General features: G+C 48.8%; 1 protein-coding gene across 3 annotated transcripts in view; it reads left to right on the top strand.

Moving 5' to 3' along the window:
- The first annotated feature begins 281 nt into the window (after positions 1–281).
- Positions 282–19,426, top strand: part of LOC141094260 (uncharacterized) — a 77,524-nt gene continuing 58,379 nt past the window's right edge. For 2 of the 3 annotated variants that reach the window (XM_073580082.1, XM_073580084.1), the window contains exon 1: positions 282–435. The gene's annotated coding sequence lies outside the window, so the exon portion shown is untranslated. Of the gene's footprint in view, positions 436–2,254; positions 2,501–19,426 lie in introns of all 3 variants that reach the window. The other variant, XM_073580083.1, reaches the window with a different exon arrangement.

Here is a 19,426-nt window from a genome sequence, read left to right on the forward strand (position 1 = left end):
CCATCAACCAAACATCTAAGAAGACACCAACCCTCCTGCCTGTCAGTGACGCCGCTGACCTCACTCCACACTGCTCACAGACGGCTGAAACAGGGTGTAATGGAGGCTTCTCTCCCTGCACCAGACGGCAGAGACAGTGTAATGGCATCTTCTCTTCCTGCCTTTACTGTCAGGACACGCCCCCGGTAGGACACGCCCCCAGTATGACATCACACCTGGAAGGAGCCCATACAGTCTAGCATCTACCCTCCTTCCTGGTGTGATGTCATTTATGAGGGCGTGTCACACCGGGAGGCGTGTCCTGACAACAAAGGCAGGAAGAGAAGACGTCATTACATACGTGTCTCTGCCGTCTGGTGCAGGGAGAGAAGCCTCCATTACACCCTGTCTCAGCTGTGTCTCTGGTGCCGGCGGCTGTGAGCAGTGTGGAGTGAGGTCAGTGACAGGCAGGAGGGTTTAGTAAGTAACAGGTTGGTGTCTTCTTAGATGTTTGGTTGTTGGGGGCTGATACTTGGGGCTAACTAGTGGGATTTGGGGGCTTAATGTTTGGGTCACTGGGAGCTTGTTGGGCTCCCGAGGGGTTTTTGCACACTTGTGGGGGCTGCTTGGCATCTGGGAGGGGGGGGTAATGCTGGCTTGTGGGGTCCATTTAGGTCAGGTAGAGGGTTAATGCACACTTGTGGGGTCTGGTTGAACTTCCGGTGGGATTCTTTTCTTCAGTACCAGTCAGTGTGGTTGAGGCATGGACATGGGTGTGACCTAAATTTTGCCGCAGCCTTTGTCCCTCTTTCCCTTCTTCAAAGGTTGGGAGGTATGCATAACAGCAGAGGAGTACCTAGGGTTTTGGTTCGGGGGTGAAGCTTCTGAGTGGCCCCTAACCAGGTGACCTTGATGACAACTGGGTGACGCACCGTAATAGTGGATGTAGGAGAACCTCTAAGATGACCGCGCTGTTACTGAAAATAATCTCTATGTAAAGACCAATATTGATGTTACCGCCATATGGTCAGTGGTAGATACCAGTCCTGTGGAACATATAACAGGTCACAGCACAGTTACCAATAATGACTTACCGCTGACGTTCTTTCTGATGGAGTCGTTCACTTTTCCCGTCTTTTCCATCTGGCCCAGACCGATATGACCACTTCTTCCAGCCAGGACGCGGCTGCAGAGAATACAGCACAGACACACTTCACACCTCATATTCCAGCCCCGTCACCATCTATTCCCAACCTGCACAACCTCCTCATCCTGCTGATACCCCAATACTGAGCCGCTGCTGCCGTATGTATCCCTATTACTGCACCTGATACCCCAATACTGAGCCGCTGCTGCCGTATGTGTCCCTATTACTGCACCTGATACCCCAATACTGAGCCGCTGCTGCCGTATGTGTCCCTATTACAGCACCTGATACCCCAATACTGAGCCTCTGCTGCCGTATGTGTCCCTATTACAGCACCTGATACCCCAATACTGAGCCTCTGCTGCCGTATGTGTCCCTATTACTACACCTGATACCCCAATACTGAGCCTCTTCTGCTGCCGTATGTGTCCCTATTACTACACCTGATACCCCAATACTGAGCCACTGCTGCCGTATGTGTCCCTATTACTGCACCTGATACCCCAATACTGAGCCACTGCTGCCGTATGTGTCCCTATTACTGCACCTGATACCCCAATACTGAGCCGCTGCTGCCGTATGTGTCCCTATTACTGCACCTGATACCCCAATACTGAGCCACTGCTGCCGTATGTGTCCCTGATTCCTGCACCTGCTGTGTGACCTCTAAATTCTAAAGCAGCCCTCTAGAATATATTAATGCCGGGTGCAAGTGCCCTAGAAATCAGTGCCCATATTTTGCCCCCTAGAAAGTAATAGTGCCCTCTGTGTGCCCCATTGACAATCACAGTAACCAGAGTTCCCCTATAACAGTAAGTGCTCACTTTACATTTTATAATGTCACGAGTCTTCCCACGTACAGCTCCACTATACACAGTATAATGCTCTCTTATGCACCCCCATAGGTAGACTCTATAGCATAATGCAGCCCTTAATAAAATGCACCCCCCATAGGCAGTCTCTATAGTATAATGCAGCCCTTAAAGGGAACCTGTCACCAGTTTTGGCCTATATAAGTTATGGCCATCACCTTTTGGAGCTGATATACATCATTCTATAATGCTGTATATCGGCCCCCAACCTGACCTGTAAGAGAAGAAATAGACCTTTTATTATACTCTCTTGCAGGGCAATCCGGTCCCATGGATGTCACAGGTCAAAGAGCCCCGCCACCTGCGCACTGCAGTACTTTCCTCTACCCTCAACAGGGCAGATAAGTACACCTGCACAGGAGCGTGATGCCGGGGAGCCTGTGTGGATGACGCAGTGACTCATCATCCACACGAAGCAAGCAGGAGGACGGCGGCGATCATCGGAAGATGGGAGGCGCTAGACCATGAAGAGTGACACCCCTCGGACTGGACCGCCCTGCAGGTGAGTATAATAAAAGTTATTTTTCTCCTCTTACAAGCCGATTTGGGGGCAGATATACAGCATTATAGAATGCTGTATATCAGCCCTGAAAGGTGATGGCTGTATCTCTTATCGGCCAAACCTGGTGACAGGTTCCCTTTAATATAATGCACCCCCATAGACAGACTCTATAGTATATTGCAGCCCCTAATATGATGCACCCCCATAGACAGACTCTATAGTATATTGCAGCCCCTAATATAATGCACCCCTAAAGTCAGTGTAACAACCCTGCCGCATCACTGCTTGGCCTCCCATCCCCGACACACCAACTTAATCACTGCTCCAGACCATACTGTGAGTTCCGTCTGCTGCCGACTCCATGCTGTGTGCCTCTTGCTTCATTCCTGCTCTCTGCATGCTTCCTGGCTGTATGCATAGGGGGGCGGCGCCAGAACTCTGGTTCTTATGGAATCGGTGCACCTGCCTAATGTGTCCCTGGCCAATTACGAAGAGGCCTCTAGTATTTAGGGCAGCTCCACCCGGTGGTAGCTGCCTGAGCAACGCCTTTATTCAGTATCTTGCTGCTGAGTTGCTAGGTCCTGTTCTGTGTTTCACCTTCTCTGGAGGCTTGTTTCCTAGTCCTGTATCTGTGCCTGTCTGCTCTGCCCTCAAGGAGGCAGAATATCCTGGTCTCTGTGTCCCTGTTCCTAGACTTGCCTTGTATCCGTCCGCCCTCAAAGAGGCAGAATATCCTGGTCCCTGTGCTATTGTTCCTTGCCTTGTCCCATACTTTGTGAATAAGGTCCTGGGAAAGAAAGGAAGAGGGGAAAATATAGGGAGAGTGCTATCTAAGCGTAGTGGATGAGTCAATTCAGTTTGAGAAAAATACAGCTTAAAACTTGCTCACCTTATGTGGTTGTGCAAGAAGGCACAACACTGGAAAAAGTTTGCAAACAAGGGTGATCCTTCCACCGGTATGCTGCCCGTCTGTAATAGCATGGAGATAATGTTCCTTTCCCAGAAAGAAGTTTTCCTCCACGTGACATCGCGAATAAAGTAGTTTCAGGGCGCTTCCTTCAGAGGATCTTTAACCCAATTTGAAGCAAGAAGGTTATAAAGCCAAATAACTGAGTATCTCTGATGTTAAATCAGATGATATTTTATTGGCTAAGTAAAATGCAAAGTTTTTTAAAAAGCAATAAAAACATTTTTTGTTATAAAAAAAAAAGAACAATACGTTTCGGCTGTGTAGGCCTTCATCAGGTGTCTCATACTTGTCCTCTCTGCCCTTCAGGAGGCAGTATATCCGGGTCTCTGTGTCTTTGTTCCTGTACCTTGTGTTGTACCATTACCTTGACTGAACTCAGTCCTACCTCTGTCTGTCAGTCTCCTTGTCTGTGGCTCCTTTCCCTGCTGTATCTATCTTTGTGTCCTCTCCGTCTGCCTGTGCTCTGAACTCTTGCGGCTTTGCCTGCTCTGCACTCTTGTGACTCTGCCTGCGCTTTGCACTCTTGTGGCTCTGCCTGTGCTTCGTAACCTTGTGGCTCTGCTGGTGCTCCGCACTCCTGCAGTACTGCTTCGTTCTGCGTCTGATGCTGCTCAACCTCTTGCTACAAACTGCAGCTCCTTTCCACAGCCATGCGTTTTTTTTGGAGTGGCACCTAGCAGCTACCTACTGCACAAGCCTTGATCTCATCATCAGAGGCTCCAGTGAAGACCAAGGCAGCTGTCCTAATCATGCCCCTTCCAGGGTAGTGTGGTTTGTGGAACAGTGGGGCCACAACCCCCTTGCTCGTGCCAATCTGCCAAGGTGCGAGCGTGACAGGCAGCCTCTATAGCATATTGCAGCCCCTAATATAATGCACCCCATAGGCAGCCTCTATAGTATATTTCAGCCCCTAAAATAATGCTGCACCCATAGGTAGATTCTATAGTATAATGCAGCCCTTAATATAATGCACTCCCATAGGCAGCCTCTATAGTATAATTCAGCCCCTAATATAATGCACCCCCATGGGTAGACTCTGTAGTATAATGCAGACCTTAATACAATGCACCCCCATAGGCAGCCTCTATAGTATAATACAGCCCCTAATATAATGCACCCCCATAGGTAGACTCTATAGTATAATGCAGCCCTTAATATAATGCACCCGATAGGCAGCCTCTATAGTATAATGCACCCCCATAAGGTAGACTCTTAAGCTTAATGCAGCCCTGAATATAATGGACCCACATGGGTAGACTCTATAGTATTATGCAGCCCTTAATAAAATGCACCCCCATAGGCAGCCTCATAGCACAATACAGCCTTTAATATAATGCACCCCCTTTGTCAGCCTCTATAGCATAATGCAGCCCTTAATATAATGCACCCCCATAGGCAGTCGCTATAGTATAATGCAGCCCTTAATATAATGCACCCCCATAGGCAGTCTCTATAGTATAATGCAGCCCCTAATATAATGCACCCCCATAGCCAATCTCTATAGCATAATTCAGCATCATAAAAAATAAATCCAATGCTCACCTTTTTTCCTGGTTCCTCCGCTTCTCTGAGTGCCCGCACATCTCCGGATAGTGGGCACCAGGTAATGACGTCATCGTGACCCCCTGTTAGTGTTGACATCGGTGATGTCAGACGCTGAGAGGGTGATGATGGGAGAGGGACCGTAACGCTCCTCTCATCAATGCGGTCAACTGTATCGGCTTCTAGCCAATACTGCTGAACTTGTGATGATGGGTGGGGGGGCCCAGTGCTGGCAACGTACCCTCGCCTGCTCAAGGGCCCCATAGCAGCCGGGCAGCAGAGCTGGGAGATCAATTCTCCCTGCCCTGCCACAGAATGTAACACTACGGGCGCGCTGTGCACGTCGATAGTTACAGTACCATAGCTCCTGGTGGGCTCCCTCAGAGTGCGGGGCACGGGGCGACTGCCCCCTCTGCCCCTTCTGGTATCTACACTACTTCATAACAGCTGTGGACAGAATGTGGCTTCGCTGGTTCCCAAGTCCACATTAGATCCATTTAGACAACTGCAGGATGAAAGGACAGAAGCCCAAAGAAGTTCCCACACAATGTGATTATTTCGCTCCAGCACAATAATGTAGATACTAGTGATGAGTGAGCCGCTCTCCACTACTCGATCAGACATCGGGAGCTCGGACAAGCTTGTTACTCGATTATCGCAGGTGATGGAGCGCCATGCTCGAGTTCCCAGCCAATAAACATGCTGGGATTGCCCGCCATATACGGTAAGGCTGCAGTCATGTTGGCTACTGACATTACTGTGACTGTCTGGCCGCATCACGTTATCGGGTTTATAGAAGACCCAGTGACGCGATGCTCGGCACACCGTCCTCAGGAGGCAGCTCAGGGAGAGCTGTTATAGGAGGGAGCGCTTAGATAATTGTTCACCCCCTAAATATTATAAAGTTGTATCCTTTAGTGTCTTTCATGTGGCCCTAGGGTGTATTTAACCCCGAAGCCTGTTTTCACCTTCCTGACCAGGCCAATTTTTTCATTTGTGAGCACTGTCCCTTTATGAGGTCATAACTCTGGACGCTTCAATAGATCCTAGTGATTCTGAGATTGTTTTCGTCATGACATGTTTGGGCTTCATGATAGTCTTAAAATTTCTTCGATATGACTTTTATTTGTGAAAAAATTGGAAATGTGTCAAAGTTTAAAAACTTTGAATCATTGAACCTTTAAATCAGAGAGACATAATGTCACGGTCATGTGTGTCTGGACGCAGCGAGTACCGCAAGGCGAACCCATATGACACACGTGACCCTGGATACATCGCCTCCAGTGGGGCGAATTTAAATAATAAACACGTGCAGCTGGATACACCGCCTCCAACTGGCGAAGTTAGACATTACACGTATATACAAGTCTGGAAACCCCGCCTCCAGTAAGGCGAATTTAAATAATAAAGGGGAACCTGGAAAACATTAACAATGGTGGGCCCTGCGATAGAAGTGCAGGGACACTGGCTCAGGGGAGCTCTCCACTTTCCTAACGATCCCTATGCCGGTTCCGCACCGGGCGCGCAACAGGAACCTAAAAACCCTAGCTCGCCCTGACCTAAACCCTCACTAGGGAATTGGTCGGTGCGGAAACTAATCCCACCACTGCACGAAAACACACATGAGGAAAGATGACAAAACAGGGGAAACACCACTTAGCTTTGCTCTGTTGCGTACGCTCCTAGCAACAGAGCCCACCACCTGTGTGCATCTTCTCCACCCGGATCCATCACCATAATCTGATCCATCACCATAGTGCAGCCTTGGAGCAGAGTCCACCACCAATTGCAGCAGTCCAGTAACAGAGTCCCAATGATGAGTTCAGCTCCTGCCCAAAAAGTCAAGCATGCTTGAGTCCAGCTCTCAGCAACCAGGTCCAGCATGGTGAGTGCAACTCTCACCATCGTCGCCACTCCACCAAGCCATGCAAACGCCTCCTGCTGACACCATAAACTGTGACTCCACCACGCCATGCCAGCCCTTCTTGCAGACCACCTAGCTGCCACTCGTCCCCTCTGGCTGGGCAGCGCAGGACTCATGTTCAGCTCCTTCATTCACCCAGGCTTCCTTGTGAATGACTAACACACAATCAATATCACCAGCAGTGATTGAACCCACCTGGCTCCCTTTTATAGAGCCTAACACCTGATTTGTAATTGCGTGCACATTAACCCTAAAACTAAGGTGCAATACCACTCACCACCTCTGGGCAACTTAGAATGAAACACCACGTGTAATAATTCTAATGGCCACCTGGGGCAATCAACCCACTTTGACACCTAGCCAAAGGAAAAAAGTTCACTTATCCATTTAAACTGTCAGATCCACGCTGGATCATGACACATATCACACAATATAGTTAATTTAATAATAAATAACATTTCCCACATGTCTTCTTTACATCAGCTTAATTTTGGAAACATAATTTTTTTTGTAAGGAAGTTAAGGTAATTCACACTGGGCGTTTTTTTTGCTGCGTTTTTTGGACATAGAGAATGTCAGCTGCAGCGTTTTTCACCCACTGACCTGAATGAGTGTTGAAAAAATGCTGCAAAAACGCAGGTATCATTATTTGCAGCATTTTTCCTGCAGATAAGTCATGGATATTAGCATGGGCAAAGAGACACAAAAAACGCACCAAAAAGGCACCTAACCCTGCGTTTTTGCTGCAGCTTTTTCCTGCCAAGATCAGGTTTTGCTGCAGCAAAAACGCCCATTGTGAACTTACCCTAAGGGTTAAAAGTTGAACGGCGATTTCTCATTTTTACAACAAATTTACAAAACAATTTTTTAAGGACCACCTCACATTTGAAGAGACTTTGAGGGGCCTATCTGACAGAAAATACCCAAAAGTGACACCATTCTAAAACCTGCACCCATCAAGGTGCTCAAAACCACATTCAAGAAGTTTATTAACCCTTCACAGGAACCGAAGACCGTGGAAGGCAAAAATGAACATTTAACTTTTTAGTCACAAAAATGAACTTTTAGCACCATTTTTTTTATTTTCACAAGGGTAACAGGAGAAAATGGACCACAAAAGTTGTGCAATTTCTCCTGAGTATGATGATGCTCCATATGTGGGGGAAAACCACTGTTTGGATGCATGGCAGGGCTCAGAAAGGAAGGAACATGGTTTGACTTTTAGAGCACAAAATTGGATGGGATTGAGAGCGGACGCTATGTCGCATTTGAAAATCCCCTGATGTGCCTAAACAAAAATCCCCCATAATTGACCCCATTTTGGAAACTAGACCCCTCAAGGAACTTATCTAGATGTGCGGTGAGCACTTTCATCCCCAAGTCCTTCACAGAAGTTTACAACATAGACCCATGAAAATAAAGGAATCACATTTTCCACATAAATAGTGTTGAGCGATACCGTTCGATACACAAAAATATCGTGTCGGATAGTATCGCCCGATACGAAAAAAATATAGGGTATCGCCGATTCCGATACCGGAAGTCCCATTCAAGTCAATGGGACTTCCGGTATCGGAATTTAAAAAAGCCCTTTATTTCCTTGTTGGCTAATTCTACATAATTGAAAACAAATAAGAATCATGTAGAATGTATTGTGGGAGGTGGAGGAGACATTAAAGGCATAGTGGTTTATTCAAATCACATGGCATAGCATTAATTCCAATTTTTTTTTTTTCAAGACGTTCGGCGTTAAAAAGATATTGACTATGTTAACCTTTTTTATATTTTGTCAGATATGTATGTTTCACAACTTCCATGCTCTTCACCTTCTTTTGTACTTCTCCCACACTTTCTCCTTCATGATCCGCAGCAGTAGCATTTTTTTCATCAACTTTTTCTTCGCCTTATTCATCTTCTTCTTCTTCTTCTTCTTCTTCATCTTCTTCCCATTAATTTTTTTTTCCATTCTTCATATTCTTCTTATTCAGCTATTATTAATTTTAATATGCTATTTCTTCATCTTCTTCCTATTCTTCTTTGTCTTCATTTTCTTATGGTGACAGGCATTCCTGTAGTACTTATCTATAAAAATTATAAGATTACACCTTACGTTCTGCCTGTCACTAAAGATTTACAACAGGATTTGTCCGCGTTCAGTTTGGCCTGCAGCAGCAGGCATTTTCCAGGGGCACCACGAGGAGGAACGGACTCGCCCCCATTTACTGCTTAGTCTTCTGCTTATAATTTTGATTTCTTCTATGCTGATTTTTAGTCTTATGCTTAATGTTCTTCTGCTTTCTGTTGTTCTGCTTTTGCTTCTTCTGCTTCTTGTTCTTCTGTCTTTTGTTCTGTATCTTGGTGGTTGTCTTCATGTTCTTTGTCCTCTTGGTCTTATTATTTAGGGTCATATTTCTGGTCTTCTTTGGTGTGGTCTTCAGGGTCGTCGTCATCAGGGTCGTCGTCATGGAGATCAATAAGGATTACCAAAGACAATTTCAAAAAGCTTGATCTTGGAAATGTAGCAGAAGGTACAAGAAGGCTGAGAAACTGGCGAGAACCAGCAGACAGTGCTGGCCCCCGGATGGGTAGCAGAAGGAACAAGAGCCAATGGCACTACCGAGGACCAACTGACGGTGCTGGACCACGGTTACTAAGCAGAAGGTACCTGTGCTAAAAAGCACTACCAAGGACCAGCTGACGGTGCTGGACCTCGGATACCGAGATGGAGGCACCTAGGCCAAAGGCTCTGGCGAGAACCAGCAGACAGTGCTGGCACCCGGATGGGTAGCAGAAGGAATAAGAGCCAATGGCACTACCGATGACCAACTGACGGTGCTGGACCACGGTTACTAAGCAGAAGGTACCTGTGCTAAAAAGCACTACCAAGGACCAGCTGACGGTGCTGGACCTCGGATACCGAGATGGAGGCACCTAGGCCAAAGGCTCTGGCGAGAACCAGCAGACAGTGCTGGCACCCGGATGGGTAGCAGAAGGAACAAGAGCCAATGGCACTACCGAGGACCAACTGACGGTGCTGGACCACGGTTACTAAGCAGAAGGTACCTGTGCTAAAAAGCACTACCAAGGACCAGCTGACGGTGCTGGACCTCAGATACCGAGATGGAGGCACCTAGGCCAAAGCCTCTGGCGAGAACCAGCTGACGGTGCTGGAACCCAGATGGGTAGCAAAAGCTACAAGAGCCAATGGCACTACCGAGGAACAACTGACGGTGCTGGACCACGGTTACTAGGCAGGAGGTACCTGTGCTAGAAAGCACTACCAAGGACCAGCTGACGGTGCTGGACTTCGGATACCTAGATAGAGGCACCTAGGCCAAAGGCTCTGGCGAGAACCAGCTGACAATGCCGGAACCCGGGTCGGTAGCAGAAGGTACCCATTCAAAGCAAAGTAGCCAGGCCGCAAGCTGGCCGCAGTTACCGAAACCCACAGTCCTACAGGGGGTCCATGTCCCATTGGCACTACGGATCCAGCCTTCAGTGCCAGTTCCCGCAGTCCACATAGGAGTCACCTAAACTGCAGGCACCGTAGAGTCGGCTAACCCAGCCGCAAGACGACAGGACAACGGATTGGTGGCATAGTGACCTTGACACTACCCGGAAACAGCTGGCGTGCTGGAACCAGGCTGGGCAACAGGGAGTACCCGTGCCAAAGACACTGCCGAGCACCAACTGGCGTTGTTGGAGCCCAGGGACAATCATGGTGCAGGCCGAGGCCTACTAGGAGCCAGGTGTAAATCGGAGTTATTTTGACTTTGGAGGCAGCAGGAGAGTTTGCCGTACACACAGCAGGGGATCAGCAGATGTTACCGACCCCCACTTTCACATGAACAAGTGTTTTTTTCTGTGTGGACAGCACTTCCGAGCAACAACTGACGATGTTGGAGCCCAGGGATAGTCATTTTGTAGGCTGAGGCCTACTTGGAGGCAGTTTAAGATAAGACGTTGTTTGAATTTGGAGGCAGCAGCAGTTTGCCCTCCACACAGCAGGGGACCAGCTGACGTTACCAAACCCCACTTTCACATGAACGAGTGTGTTTTTCTGTGTGGACAGCACTTCCGAGCACCAACTGGCGTTGTTGGAGCCCAGGGACAATCATGGTGCAGGCCGAGGCCTACTTGGTGGCAGTTTTTGGTTGTTTGTAGGCTACAACAGACTGTCAACGTGCTCCAATTAGGCATCTGTCTCCACTCTGTTTCCAGGATTTCACGTGACCACCAACACCGCCAGTTTATGCGTACAGTAGCCGTCTGCCCAATCCACACGTGTTCCTGTGTTACTGGGGTTCTGTAATGTCAGCAGATCCCCTGATGTGTGTCTGCCACTGTCTCCTGCTCTGTCCACATTCCCACAGCTTGCAGTGGGAAGGTGGACAGCGCAGGAGACAGTGGCGGACACACATTGGGGGATCTGCTCACGTAACAGAACACCAGGAACACATGTGGAATGCGTGGACCGCAACTGTGAGCAGGAACTGGCGGTGTTGGAGGTCAGGGGAAATACTAGAGACAGAGTGGAGACAGAGGCCAAATCAGAGAATGTTTAAATCTGAAGTAGTTACAATTTGGAGGCAGCAGCAGTTTGCCCTCCACACAGCAGGGGATCAGCTGACGTTACCGAACCCCACTTTCACATGAACGAGTGTTTTTTTTTCTGTGTGGACAGCACTTCTGAGAACCAACTAGCGTTGTTGGAGCCCAGGGACAATCAGGGTGCAGGTCGAGGCCTACTAGGAGCCAGGTGTAAAGCTGAGGTATTTTGACTTTGGAGGGAGCAGGACACTTTGCCCTCCACACAGCAGGGGATCAGCTGACGTTACCGAACCCCACTTTCACATGAACGAGTGTTTTTTTTTCTGTGTGGACAGCACTTCCGAACAACAACTGACGATGTTGGAGCCCAGGGATAGTCATTTTGTAGGCTGAGGCCTACTTGGAGGCAGTTTAAGATAAGACGTTGTTTGAATTTGGAGGCAGCAGGAGAGTTTGCCGTACACACAGCAGGGGATCAGCTGACTTTACCGAACCCCACTTACACATGAGCGAGTGTTTTGTCTGTGTGGACAGCACTTCTGAGCAACAACGGGCGTTGCTGTAGCCCAGGAAATAAAGTTCAGGTCATAGAAACATGAACACAACAGGAGACCTGGATCCTATTGCCAGCCAATTATTTATTCTGGAAGAGGACTGGCAAATTCAGGTGAGATCCAGGCCTTGTTCATTTTCAGAAAAGTAAGCCGGTGAACATTATCGGCCGATAGTCGCGTGCGACGGTCTGTTACCACACCACCTGCAGCACTAAAGACACGTTCCGATAATACACTGGCAGCAGGGCAAGCCAGCACCTCCAATGCATACTGGCTAAGCTCTGACCATGTATCCAGCTTAGAGACCCAATACTTGAATGGGGAAGAGCCGTCTGGGAGTACACTAACAGGGCTAGACAAGTAGTCTGTCACCATCTGATGGAAACGTTGCCTCCTGCTGACTGGAGCCGTCTGTGATGGTGTAGCCGTTTGTGGCGGTCCCACAAAACTTTTCCACATTTGGGCCATACTGGCCTTGCCTTGTCCTGCGGCACTGCCTCTGCTACCTCTTTGTGCAGAGCTTCCTCCACTGCCTCTACCCACATGGCTGCTTTGAAAAGCACTACCAGCAACACTTGCGGGGGGAATGGAGAACATGATGGCCTGCACAAGTGTTTCTTGGTACTCCCGCATTTTTCGCTCCCGGTTCAACTGTGGTGTGAGGCTTTGTAAGTTGTCCCGGTAGCGAGGATCTAGGAGGGTGTACACCCAATAATCAGCCGTGTGGAGAATGTTGGCGATGCGGTGGTCATTTAACAAGCACTACAGCATGAAATCAACCATGTGCTGCAGACTGCCAACTGGACCGGAAACGCTGTCCCCAGCTTGAGGCAGCATCTCTGCCTGCTCAGCATCACCCCACCATCGCTGTACACACTGACTACTATAGCCTTGTGTACCTCCCTCCTCTGGAGAGATGTGTTTCTCCTCCTCCATTGACTCCTCGTCATCCTCCTCACTAAGTGTCCCCTGCCTGGGCCTTTGAGTGGAAGCACGTTGCGCAGACTTGCCAGAAGCAGATGGCATTTCTGACTGCTCATCCTCGACCTCTTCAAAAACCTCCTCACTTAGTGCTTGTAAGGTTTTTTGAAGCAGACAGATGAGGGGGACAGTCATGCTGATTAGTGCATCATCTGCACTGGCCATCTGCGTGGAGTCATCGAAGGCACGCAAAACTTGGCAGATGTCCCTCATAGTGGCCCACTCAGTGGTGGTGAAGTGTGTCCGGCGCACAGTGCGACTTGTTTGCGCCTGATGCAGCTGGTACTCCATTACTGCGGCCTGCTGCTCACACAACCGCTCCAACATATGTAACGTTGAATTCCACCTGGTGGGGAGGTCACATATAATGCGATGTTCTGGCAGGCGGAATCGGCGTTGCAGAGATGCAATGCGGGATCTTGCCATGCTGGAACGCCGCAAGTGAGCACACTCTAGGCGAACCTTGTGCAGCAGTGCATCAAGATCCGGATAGTCCCTCAGAAAGCTCTGCATGACCAAATTGAGCATGTGTGCCAGACTTAGTATGTGAGTGAGGTTGCCTAGGCCCAGAGCTGCCACTAGATTTTGGCCATTGTCACTCACTACCAAACCTGGCTGGAGATTCGCTGGCACAAACCACACATCGCTCTCCTGCTTGATGGCATTCAAGAGCTCCTGTGCTGTGTGGCTCCGATTCCCCAAAGAAATTAATTTAAGGACGGCCTGTTGACGTTTGGCCACACCTGTGCTCATATCTGGCCTAACAGTCTCATGCAGTGCTGATTCCGAGGAACTAGAGTAGGAGGAGGACTCAATATGTACAGACTGCATTCCTGCAATCCTTGGAGTTGGCAGAATACGTACAGAGCCACTCTCCAGATCTGTACCCGGCTCCACAACATTGACCCAATGGGCACTGAGGGAAAGGTATCGTCCCTGTCCATGGCTACTGGTCCACGCATCGGTGGTCAGGTGGACCTTGCTACTGACGGCGTTTAGTAGCGCATTTTTAATTTTTCCCTCCACATGCTTTTGCAGGGCAGGGACGGCTTGCCTGCTGAAATAAAAGCGGCTGGGCACATTGTATTGTGGAACTGCCAATGACATAAAGTTCCGGAAGGTGTAAGTCTCCACCAGCCTGAATGACAGCATCTCAAGGGCCAGTAGTTTGGCAATGCCGGCATTCAGAGCCAGTGCTCGGGGATGGATTGCCGAGTATGGCCGCTTTTTCTCCCATGCCTGTGCTACCGATTGCTGGTGAGTGGCCTGGGAGTGTGCTGATGACTGCGAACGTGGTTCAGTGGGTGGAATTTCACTGGGTCTCTGGACAACAGTGGCAGTGGTTCTTCCATGGCGTTCCAGTGAGGAAGCCGAACCAGCTGTGTGTGAGCTGGAGGAAGAGGCCCCAACACGAGCTGAAGAGGTGGTAGGTGCTGCTGAAGGTTGGCCTACATCTTCAGTGTGTCTGTGTAACTCCACCTCGTGCTTGGTACGCACGTGTTTCCACATATTTGTGGTATTGAGGTTGCTCACATTTTTCCCTCGTTTCACTTTCTGATGACACAGCTTGCATTTGACAAAGCAAATGTCATCTGCAACTGTGTCAAAAAAAGACCACGCACTGCAAGTCCTGGGAGCGCCCGTTTTGTGTTTTGGAAGAGGATTGCTCCTTACGGGTGCCAAAGTGGAGGCTACAGGCAACCAAGTCTGCCCCCGCCCTCTCCCTCCTCTTTCGGCCGTTCGGGGAATCTCTTCCTCAGAGCTGCTCCCACCACCTTCCTGTGGCTGACGCCATGATGGGTCGAGGACCTCATCATCTCCACTCCCCTCTTCAAGCACCGGCTGGTCCTGGGTTGTCTCGCCAGCACCGTACGCACCAGAAATTGGCAACTGAGTCTCATCATCAGATGAGCACTGAGGTGTGCTGACAGTAGGCACTGGGCCACCCGCCTCTTCAGATTCAGAGGGACAAAGCAGTTGCGCATCACTGCATACTCCCTCTTCTTCACGCTCTAGAATGCTGCTTGGCTGGCCACCTCTTTCCAAGCCAACAGATTCTGAGAACAGGAGTAAAGATTGAGATGGCTCCTGTCCAGGGCTCTCAGACTGCCTGGGCAATTTGGCAGGTGGTGAAGAGACAGATGGTTGCTCTTCAGTGCTCTGGCCTTGGGAGGATACGGAAGTCATTGAAGTGGATGCGTTAGCTGCCATCCATCCGACAACGGCTTCAATTTGTTCGTCACGCAGCAGTGGGGTACGGCGAGGTCCTACAAAGCTGCGCATGAAGGACTGTTGCCTGGTAAAAGTGGGGGATGCCGGGTCACTGGTGGCCACAGCAGACACCGAATCCCCCCGTCCTCTCCCTGCTGAATCCCCCCGTCCTCTCCCTGCTGAAACGCCACGACCACGTGCCTTACTCCCTGCCTTCTTCATCTTGGTAGACTGATAAAGATAGGCAGAAAAGTAAAAAAGGGGTGGCTTAGTGTTCTTATTCCTGAACACCTGCTAACCAGTATAAGAAACACTAATTTGGCTAAGAGTGTGTGTACTACACTTTAATATGATCTAATGTGGCCTACACAACTGTAAAGTGGAGTGTTTGGTGAACTTTATTTCCTTTTTTTTTTTTGGGTGGGGGGAAAGGAAAGGAAAGGATGTGACCAAAGTTTGAAAGCTATAGTATCACAAACTTTTTGGAGCGATTACAATGCAGGAAGCTAACCTACAATGCAATTGATTAGGCTCCAAAAAATAGCGTGATACTAGTCTGGCTGGCCCTGAAGGGCACAAGCCAGCAAAAAGGCTCCTCTATCTAATCCTATATAGTGTTTGCAACCAACCAATGACAATGGATGCGGTTGGAAGCACACTAATATAGGAGCAAAAACCTGGCTAAACTAGCTGCAAAAAAAGGACTATGTATGAGGCAGTGACGCACGCTGAGCGGACTACAACCAGCGGTGGCTGTAGAACACACTGCAACGTGAGCTGCACTCACACACAGAGAGACCTATCAGACAGCCAAAAACAGTGCAGAGAAATGGGCTATAGCACTGAAAGGCTGCTGAAAGGCTCCGCTGTCCACTCCTTTAGTGTTTGCAACCAACGTATATGGATACGTAGGGAAGCACACTATAGAGGAGAAAAAAAAAGCAGCAATAAAAGAAAAATGTGTATGAGGCAGAGACACATGCTGGGCGGCCTACAAGCAGACGTGCCTGCAGGACACACTACACAGCGTGGGTCTGCACTCACACAGCCCTTGCAGACAGCTATTAAAACAGCGCTGCTGGGCTACAAAAATGCTACAGTGGTGGATTATGTAGCCTGGGTAGAGCAATAGATATTTTTGATGATCGCTATTTCTAACTGTCCCTCACAGTCTTCAACAGCAGCCTGTCCCTAACTGAATTCACAGCAGAGTGACCAGAAATGGCGGCTGCAGCGGTTTTTATAGTGCATCATGACATCATTTCAGCAGCCAATCACAGCCATGCCAGTAGTTAACATGCCTACATGCCTAACAGGATGTGCCCACACTTCTGAGGATCCCCATTGGCTGAATCAAATCGAGCGGGCTCCTAGCATTATGGCAACTTCCGATTCCGGTATTCGATATGAAAAAAGTATCGGAATTCCGATACAGCGAATATCGGCCGATACCCGATACTTGCGGTATCCGAATGCTCAACACTACACATAAATGATCTTGTAGCTCTGATTTTTTTTTTTTTTTTTTTATTTTCACAAGGGTAATAGGAGAAAATAGACCACAAAAGTTGTGCAATTTCTCCTGAGTATGCCAATACCCCTATGTGGAGGAAAACAATTGTTTGGGTGCAAGGCTGGGCTAGGAAGGGAAGGTGTGATGTTTTGGAATTCAGACTTTGATGGAATGGTCTGCGGTTGTCATGTCGCACTTGAAGAGCCCCTGTTGTGCCTAAACAGTGGCAATACTCCAAAAGGCACCCCATTTTGGAAACTACTCCCCTCAAGGAATTTTTTATCTAGAGGCATAGCTTTAAGCTGAGTTCACATGTGGCGTTTTTTTCGCGTTTCCGCCGCGCGATTTTGCCGCGAAAACGCGAAAAATAAGCATCCCATGCATTCCTATGCGATTCCGCAATGCTGTGCAAATGCTGCGGTTTTTACCGTGGCGGAATCGCTTCGCGGTAAAAAATGCAGCATGCTCATTATTTTGCGGAATCGCGGCGATCCCGCACCCATAGGAATGTATTGTTCAGCTTACTTCCCGCATGTGGCTGTGCACACCATGCGGAAAGTAAGCAGAACAATTGCGGATGGTACCCACGGCCCGGAGGAGAGGAGACTGTCCTCCGGGCTCTGGGTACCATATCCCTGTAAAAAATAGAATTTAAAATAAAAAATATTGTTATTCTTACCTTCCGGCGTCCCGCGCAGCCTTCCCGCCTCTCTCCACGATCTCGTTCCCAGTAATCCTTTGCGAAAATGCACGCGATGGCATCCATTCTCGCGGGATCGCGAAGTCTCGCGGTCATCGCGAATGACCGCGAGACGTCGCAATCCCGCGAGAACAGACGCCATCGCGGGCATTTTCGCAAAGGATTACTGGGAACGGATGCGCGGGACGTCGGAAGGTAAGAATAGCAGTATTTTTTATTTTTTTTTTTACATTCTATCTTTTACTACTGATGCTGCATAGGCGGCCTCAGTAGTAAAAAGTTGGTCACACTCCTCAAACACTATGTATGATGCTATAGATCGCTTGGAAAACGCCAGCATTCTGCAAGCTAATTACGCTTGCAAAATGCTAGTTTTTCCGCGGGAAAATCGCGGGAATTTAAAATGCGATTTTCCCGCGGAATGGAATTCCGGAATTCTCGCAGTAATTTCCGCGAGAGTTCCGTTACGTGTGCACATAGCCTTATAGTAGTGATTATAATGTTTTTAGTTTTACTAGTGTATGAATTTATAATGTGCTGTTATGTGTAAGATGTATATGTGTGGAGTACATCAGATTATAAAAGTGTGTTGTGTCAACAGGGTAAAAACTAATTTTATTAATTTGTGGACATGTGGTATGCTTTGAAGCAATCCCTGTCATGGTTTGCCTGGGATGCTTAGGTCTGAAGCTGCTGGGGTTAATCTTGGGAGCTTCCCTTTAGTTTCAGCGAGGCTTTTTATAGCCTCTTTGTGGATCTAAGTGTCGTCGGTTATAATTTTGCCCTCGGCTCAGTACGTCGAACCCCGTGTGTCAGTGCCTTTGTGCATGAGTCCTCTTCTGTATGTTTGATTTTGACCTGGTTTGCTCCCCGTTGTGATTTTGCCTACTGATTCTGTACCTCATCTGCTTCTCTGGTTTCTGATTTCGGATGTGTCCTAGTGCTTTTCTACTTGTCTTCTGATTCGGTACTTCCTCATCTGACCAGGCTTCCCTGACCCCGGCTTGCTTTGGCTATACTTCCCTTGTGTCCTTCCCTCTCAGTTTTCCCATAATTACCGTTACCCACCTTGGGTGTTTGCTGTGCGCTCCACTGTCTCCTCTGGCAGCGTTGCGCTAGGCCCCGCCACCTTCCCTCGTGACCTGCGTTCACGTGATCACAGGTCCTGTTCCTGCATTCTACTCACTCTCCCGGCTTTTCTGCCTGCACCGCGGCACCGCAGTTGCTGCCCTCAGTTCCTGGACAGTGTGGGAGCTGCCATCTGTCCTGAGGCATTTGTGACTCTGACCTCCCGCAGCTTGGACTGCTCAGACCCCTGGTGAGTGTTCGCCCGGCAGGCGGCAGGTCCTGATAAATCCTGAATTCAAAGACCGCGTATCTTAGGGCAGGTTTCACATTGGTAAGTTGTGTACTTTCGGATTCCCCTCTGGTTTTGTGATTTTCCTTTCTGCTCAGTTTGGGGAGCCAATCCTATAAAATGTTGACCTGGGACAATACAGGCACTATCAGTTTCAGAAGTACTGGAACCACCACCTTCCTGAGTGCCAAACATTATGCCCTTGATGACTACCTCCTGAGACTGATGGAAGGTCCCCGTATTGCCGGCAGATCAGAACAGCACAAAAACATTGTATGGTGTCATCTATACAATGCACCACCCACCAAATCGGACCCAGAGTGGCGCCGCCGGCCAAAGTGGCCCCTGAGAGGCACCCACATTTAATACTGATCCTGACTTGAAAGTCTTGCAGACGCAGCAGGCAAGTCTCTCTTAAAAGGGCAGCCCGGGCACCATTTCAAAGCACTATCTGTACTTCCTTCAGGAAATGCACATCTAGTTATAGTGGTTTGAAAAAACCACTATATTGTAATCCGAACGCTGCTAACTTCTTCTTCTTATTATTCAGTTGATTTCCGCAATTAATGCTGCCTGAACCGCTACACGCACAGACTCCGTTGAGGTGTCGTTTCGAAGCCAGC

The sequence above is a fragment of the Dendrobates tinctorius genome, unplaced genomic scaffold (genome assembly GCF_039654945.1).
Source record: "Dendrobates tinctorius isolate UK_male_01 unplaced genomic scaffold, ASM3965494v1 ptg000063l, whole genome shotgun sequence".
Classification (NCBI taxonomy): domain Eukaryota; kingdom Metazoa; phylum Chordata; class Amphibia; order Anura; family Dendrobatidae; genus Dendrobates; species Dendrobates tinctorius.